Below are 7,250 nucleotides of genomic sequence, written 5' to 3'. Positions count from 1 at the left end.
CCTTTTGCCCAACTATTGATTTAATCCCAAAATTAATTCCAAATTAATTTATGATTAAATATTAATTAATAATATGACTACTAATTAATATATTATTTCCATAACATATTAATAAATCATTTATTCCAATTTATTAATCAAATTAATAAATTCTTCCTCTTCCTCAATTAATCATCCTGTCTAGTTGCAAGTGTGAAGCAACCCAAAAGGACCATGCCACTATCAATTCAAGTACATATGAATTATAGTTATGGGATTAGACACGTAATCCAACAGTCTCTTACTTGGATAAGTCTAAGAACTATAGTTGCATGTATGACTTCAAAAAATGATAAGAAATTGTAGCTCCTAAAGCTTTTGTCGAACTCTGATCTAGTCAGTTGCGTGTCCTAAGATAAGAGATCATATAATCATCCGTTCTGCAAGATATCATGTGAACAAATAACATGGAACATAATCATTCTCATTTTCCAACAGTTTCTTTCCCGATTTCTGATTTGTAATGACAAAGAACTTAATTGAACACATCAATTTACTCCTGACCGGGCCCGGTACATAAGTCAACACCAAATCATCGAGGGGCCCAAGATATCGCTTTTCCCCTTTAAGGAAAAAGGAACAGATAAACTCTGATTCATGTGCTTGTACTATTTACTCATCAAATCATGCACAATAATACCTTTGGTAACACCAAGTTACTGATGTGTTTACGCATTATCAATGCACAACCAACTCATAAACAACAACTCATATATCTTGGTTTAAAGATTATACGATATTATTGTCTCAAAATTACTCGTGATAAATTCCATGAAGTAATTCACTTAGTGTGGGTTTAATCCAATACTTAAATCCCATTTCAAAAGTACTCATGAATGTTGCAACAAAACATTCCTATGTCTAAACACTTAGACAATCTACAACCAAATTCTTGACAACCTTAATTCATTACTTACTTCCAAAGCATGATCGACTGTGGATATTTGAATGATCTAATTATTCACGAAGTAAAACATGCAAAAGAAACACAATGATAACCAATTGACAAAAGATAGTAAATAATACTTATAAATAAATCTCTATTTATTTAATCATCAAATGTCAATTACATTTATTTTTAAAAGTTTCTAAATAACTATCTAATCACTAAAACTAATATAGTCCTTTAGACCAATGCTCTTTGCGTTCTGAACATGCTTAATCCTACTAAGACCCTTTGTGAGGGGATCAACAAGATTCTCTTCTGATGATACCCTCTTAATAATGAGGCTTCATTCTTCTATACGATGTTTGATAAAGTGATATTTTATGTCGATGTGTCTTGATATACCATGATCTCTCAGTTCATTGGCCAAGGCAACTGCTACTTCAATATCGCAGAAAATTTCCATCGGATCCGTAAAACTCCAAGATCTCCAATGAAGTTCTTCAACCACATAGCCTCCTTCGACGCATCGATCATGGCAAGGTACTCTGATTCACAAGTAGAATCATCCACTGTCTCATGCTTGGAACTTTTCCAAGTCATTGCTCCTACATTAAGGGTAAACACTCAGCCAGACTGAGAATGGAAGTTGTCTCGGTCTGTCTGAAAGCTGGCGTCACTATACCTAGTAACTCTAAGTCATCACTACCACCAAGCACAAGGACCCAATCCTTAGTTCTTCGTAGATACATAAGTATGTTTTTTACTGCTATCCAAGGAGCTTTACCCAAATTTCTCTGATATCGACTAACCATGCTCAAAGCAAAAGCCACGCCAGGGCTAGTACATGTCATAACATACATGATCGATCAAACGGTGGAAGCATATGGAGCCCGAATCATTTCTGCTATCTCGACATCAGTACTCGGGCTCTAAGTCTTACTCAGCTTGGTATTACTTTGGATAGGCAACTACCCTTTATTTGAATTCTCCATGCTAAAACGCTTTAGGACCTTATCCAAATATGTACTTTGACTAAGTCCAATTAGTCTTCTATTCCTATTTCTCAAAATCCTAAATCCTAGAATATAAGAAGCCTCTCCCATATCCTTCATTTCAAAACACTTTCCAAGCCAGGACTTAACTTCCGGCAAGGTTGGAACGTCGTTTCCTATAAGTAGTATGTCATCAACATACAATACCATGAAGGTCACTATACTCCCATTAGCTTTGACATACACCCAAGATTCATCTTTACTTCTAGAGAAGCGAAACTCTTTAACCTTCTCGTCAAAACAAAGATTCCATTTGTGAGAAGCTTGTTTCAATCCATAGATTGATTTCTCAAGCTTACACACTCTATTGGGGTATTTGGCATTCACAAAACCCTCTGGATGACTCATGTAAACATCCTCAGCCAATTTTCCATTAAGGAAAGCAGTTTTGACATCGATCTGCCAAATTTCATAATCATGAAATGCAGATATGGATAACGTAACCCTAATAGATTTAATCTTGGCCACCGGTGAGAAGGTCTCATCATAGTCAACTCCTGGGGTTTAAGTAAAGCCCTTCACAACCAGTCGAGCCTTGAAGGTGTACACATTTCCATCCATATCGGTCTTCTTCTTGAAGATCCATTTGCATCCAACTGTCTTACGACCTGGTAAAGTGTCGACCAAGTTCCAAACTTGATTGTTATATATGGACTGCTGGATCTCGCTGTCCATTGCCTCTTTCCATTTAGCAGACTCAGGGCCCACCATGGCTTACTTGTAGTTAGAAGGTTTGTCCAAATTTACCAATGTACTATCACCGATAAACGTATCACCATCTGTAGTTATATGGAAACCATAAAACTCTGGTTTCATTCTAACTCGAGTGGAACATCTAAGAGGTAATGACTCGTCAATCGGTTCAACATGAATTTCTTCCTCAGGTTGAGTGCTAGTGTTAGAGGTTCCTTCATCGCTTGGCTCTTGAATTTCTTCAAGATCAATTGCACTCCCACTGTCCTCTTTGCATATGAGCTCTCTCTCTCTCTTGAAAGTCTCCACTTCGTGTTATGAAGACCACGTTCTCACTATGTCTGTAGAACAAGTATCCAAGGGACTTTTATGGATAGCCGATTGTATGTTCAAGCTTGTCGTGAGTTTCTTGTCTAACGAAAGATTCACAACCCCAAACCTTGATATATGCCAACGAGGGAACCTTCCCAGTCCACATCTCGTGAGGTGTTTTGGCAACCTTCTTTGTTGGAACAAGATTAAGAATGTGGAAGGCAGTCTCCAAGGCATACTCCCAGAATGAGATTGGTAGTGAAGCTCGATTCATCATGGAACGAACCATGTGCAACAAGGTTCGATTACGCCTCTCATCCACACCATTAAGTTGTGGTGTCCTAGGAGGTGTCAATTGTTAAACAATTCCACATTCTTTGAGGTAGTCGTGGAACTCGATACTAAGATACTCACCACCTCTATCAGATCTGAGCATCTTGATTTTCCTGCCCAACTGACTCTCGACTTCATGTTTGAGCTCTTTGAACTTTTTAAAGGTTTCTGACTTATGCTTGATTAAGTAGATATATCCATATCTGATATAATCATTGTTAAAAGTCACATAAAATCGATTTGCATCCCTTGTGGTGGATCTGAAGGGCCCACACATATCCTTGTGTATGAGATCCAATAATCCCTCACCTCTTTCACATGAACCAGTGAAAGGTGATTTAGTCATATTTCCAATTAAACAAGACTCACATGTATCATCTGACCTTAAGTCAAATGCTTCCAGCACTCCATCATTTGGAGTTGGGCAATGCGTTTCTTATTGACATGTCCAAGACGACAATGCAGCACGCATGCCTTGTCTAAAGCATTTGACGAATCAATTTGCAACAAACTATTTCCTAAATTGTCTACAACCATCACAATTTCATACACGCCATCATTAGGTAATGCTTCAAAATAAAATACACCATTATAATAAGCATGAATAGAACCATTCTCATTATCAAAAGAATATCTAAAACCTTGTCTATATAAACCATGAAATGAAATAATATTTTTTGTCATCTCTGACAAGTAGCAACAATTATTTAAATCTAAACACAACCCACTACTAAGCACTAAAGAGTAAACACCAATTTTGGTAACAGGCGACGATATCCTTTTGCCCATAATTAGGTTCATCTTCCAATGCTCCACATCTTCACTTCTTTTTAGTACCTGCAAGTCAGAGAAAATGTGAAAACCACAACCTGTATCAAGAACCCAAGAATTCGAATGCGGTGAGTTTTAGATTGAATATTGTAAATACCTGTCGAGGTTGGCTTAACCTTGCCATCCTTTATGTCTTGCAAGTACTTGGGGAAGCTTCTCTTCCGATGTCCCTTTTCATGGTAGTAAAAGCAAGTAGCCTCCTTTGGATCAAAGGCAGGGGAAGCTTCATAACTAGATTTTCCTTTGGGGCCATTACTTGACAACCCGGCTTGAGACTTTTCCTTCCAGTTCTGTTTTGAGGGAGCTTTCCTATTCTTCCGTTTCCCTTGCCCTATGGCCAAGCCAAGAGCAACAACAACATGAGTGGAGGAAATACTCTTTCCCTTCATCCCACTCTCGGTGGTTCTCAGCAAGCTTTGGAGTTGACTCAATATGGTTTCCTCATTCTTCAGATGATATGTCATAAGACCTAGTCAATGAGTGAAAGACTATGTCAATATCCAATTCCTCATCGAAGTTAACATTGAGCTACAACAGACGATCCACATAATGCTTCATGCATTGTAAGTGGGTCGTGAAAGACTCTTCATCCTTCATCTTACTGGTTATAAGCTAATTATCCTAATCAATCCATTAGACAATTATCAAAACCGAAAATTTAGGATCTGACAGTGCAACTTGTCGAGTTGGGCAATTACCACATCGAGTTGCATGTCAACTCGTCGAGTTCAAAGATCAACTCGGCGAGTTTGATGAACAAAATGATGATTATGTTCCTTTCTCCTTTGAACAATTCATAATTACATCATATTCAATAGAAAAGTAAACCTAGGCTCTGATACCACTGACGAGTTTTTGAGTATAACAACAATTCCTATGTTTGCATGCATCCTTAATGCTTTGGATCTAGGTTTTCTATAATTGAACATGAAAACTTGAACACAAAAGGAGAAACCCTAGGAAGTAACTGCAGTTTTCGAAATCTATATAAAACTAGGGTTCGGTTACATACCTTGATTTTTTTTTGTAATAACAATGATTCCCTTGTAGATCTTGAATCTTGAGAACTTAGTGTCACAAGTGTAACACCTCTAATGGCTCACAAACACACAATGCAAAAGAATGATATGAGAGAGGAGGAAGGAGATCAAAATTTTTGGGTTCTACTTCTTCTAAAGTATGGTCGAAACTCCAATGGTTTAGAACCCTTTATATAGTGCACCAAGGATGCTATGGATAACCCTAATCCCAAGTATGGTAATTATCCATCTCCTTTGATTATCCATAGATGATAAGATATTCAAGAAAATCTATAATAATCTTATATATACAATCAATTTCATCCACTACCTTCCCTAGGAAGCTTCTGGACCCTTTTGCCCAACAATTAAACAATTGCACTTTTAGTCTTTGCACTTTTAATTAATTCCTTTAATCCCAAAATTATTTCCAAATTAATTTCTAATTAAATATTAATTAATAATATGATTACTAATTAATATATTATTTCCATAACATATTAATAAATCATTTATTCCAATTTATTAATCAAATTAATAAATTCTCCCTCTTCCTCAACTAATCATCATGTCTAGTTGCAAGTGTGAAGGCAACCCAAAAAGACCATGTCACTATCAATTCAAGTACACACCAACTATAGTTATGGGCTGAGATACATAATCCAACATAGGTATGCCAGAAAACCTGGACGGTACTCCCACAACCTCGAGACAGACTGATAGGTCGACTCATATACACAACAGGCTTCCAAAACTATAACCGGAGCCAACCCTAACACGACTCTCATACCCTGACGACGAATGGATACTTGATCCACTAGCGTTAACCAATGAAGAATAACCATCACTACTCTGTCCAATATCTGAAATCCTAAAACCTAGTCTTACTCCCCGACAGACAGACCATTCGAATCACTGCCAATTCAACTCCACTTTGCAATCAAAACTGAGCATAAACCCTTGCAACCATGGATTATCTTATTGTTTCCATTTGGAAATAGAAACCCTGACCATTCATCACTGCCAAAAACCCTTCACTCAATAACAAGGTGATTCCCAAAATGAGCCTCCAATGCTTGTACCATCCCATGCTCATCTTGCCGACCCACAATTACATTTATGATGCAGCCGAGACCTCCCTGGTCTCATACTTACCTCCTAATTAACCGATAAACTAGATTCCCAACTGGTTGTTGAGGCTTATAGTCTCACACAATCATGGTACACGACTCTTGAACGAAGGTCTATCTGGCCAGAGCTGTCCTAGCTTGCTTGCCTCAATGGCTGCAACAACCCTCTTGATCCAACTAATGGATAACATAACCAAGTATTACATCAATGCAATAAATTCCACCTTGCCATAAACAAATGCTACATGCACAACTATAGTCTTATATCACTACCGGCCTCACACAACCCACAACATTCCTTAATTACATGAATAATGTGGCCTTCCCACTATCTCACAACCTGTCATGCCATGGTCTAATCCCACTAAAAGGAAACTACGAGCCCAAACCATAGATTTACCCCGATCTCACAACTGCTCAAGAACCAAGTGAACGCTATAAGCCACCCTGCAGTCTTACAACACTTCCAAACTGCCATGGACCCAACCCATGCTCTTACTATCCATCTACCATACTAGCCATAATCAAGCACTGGTCATAACCATATCGACTAAATCCTAACAACGTGTTCAGATTATTCTTCGAACCCAAAGCCTTCATCAGACAAGAACAGGAAGAGAGGCTCTAGCACAAATCCATCCATCTGTAGCTTCTTACCTTTTCTCTATGCGTCATCCCATATTCGGATAAGATAACTTGAATCCTCATTTCTTGTGCAAATCTCAGTCCGCACCATAATTATAGTTGGACCTCTACTTGCCTATGGTATAAAATTCTTTCTTGTTTCGTGCCTGGATTTATTCCCAATAATCCAATGGTTTTCCCCCATTTGGATTCAACTGCACTTTGCCAATCCCATAATTGTTGGATTTCCGAACCATCTCATATACTAATCTGATGAAAAGCACAACTATACTCCTGCTCGAAATGAATGGATCACCCATTTAACAAT

The sequence above is a fragment of the Lactuca serriola genome, chromosome 5 (genome assembly GCF_051521515.1).
Source record: "Lactuca serriola cultivar US96UC23 chromosome 5, Lser_US96UC23_V15, whole genome shotgun sequence".
NCBI lineage: Eukaryota > Viridiplantae > Streptophyta > Magnoliopsida > Asterales > Asteraceae > Lactuca > Lactuca serriola.
Note: the sequence above shows the minus strand (reverse complement) of the source record.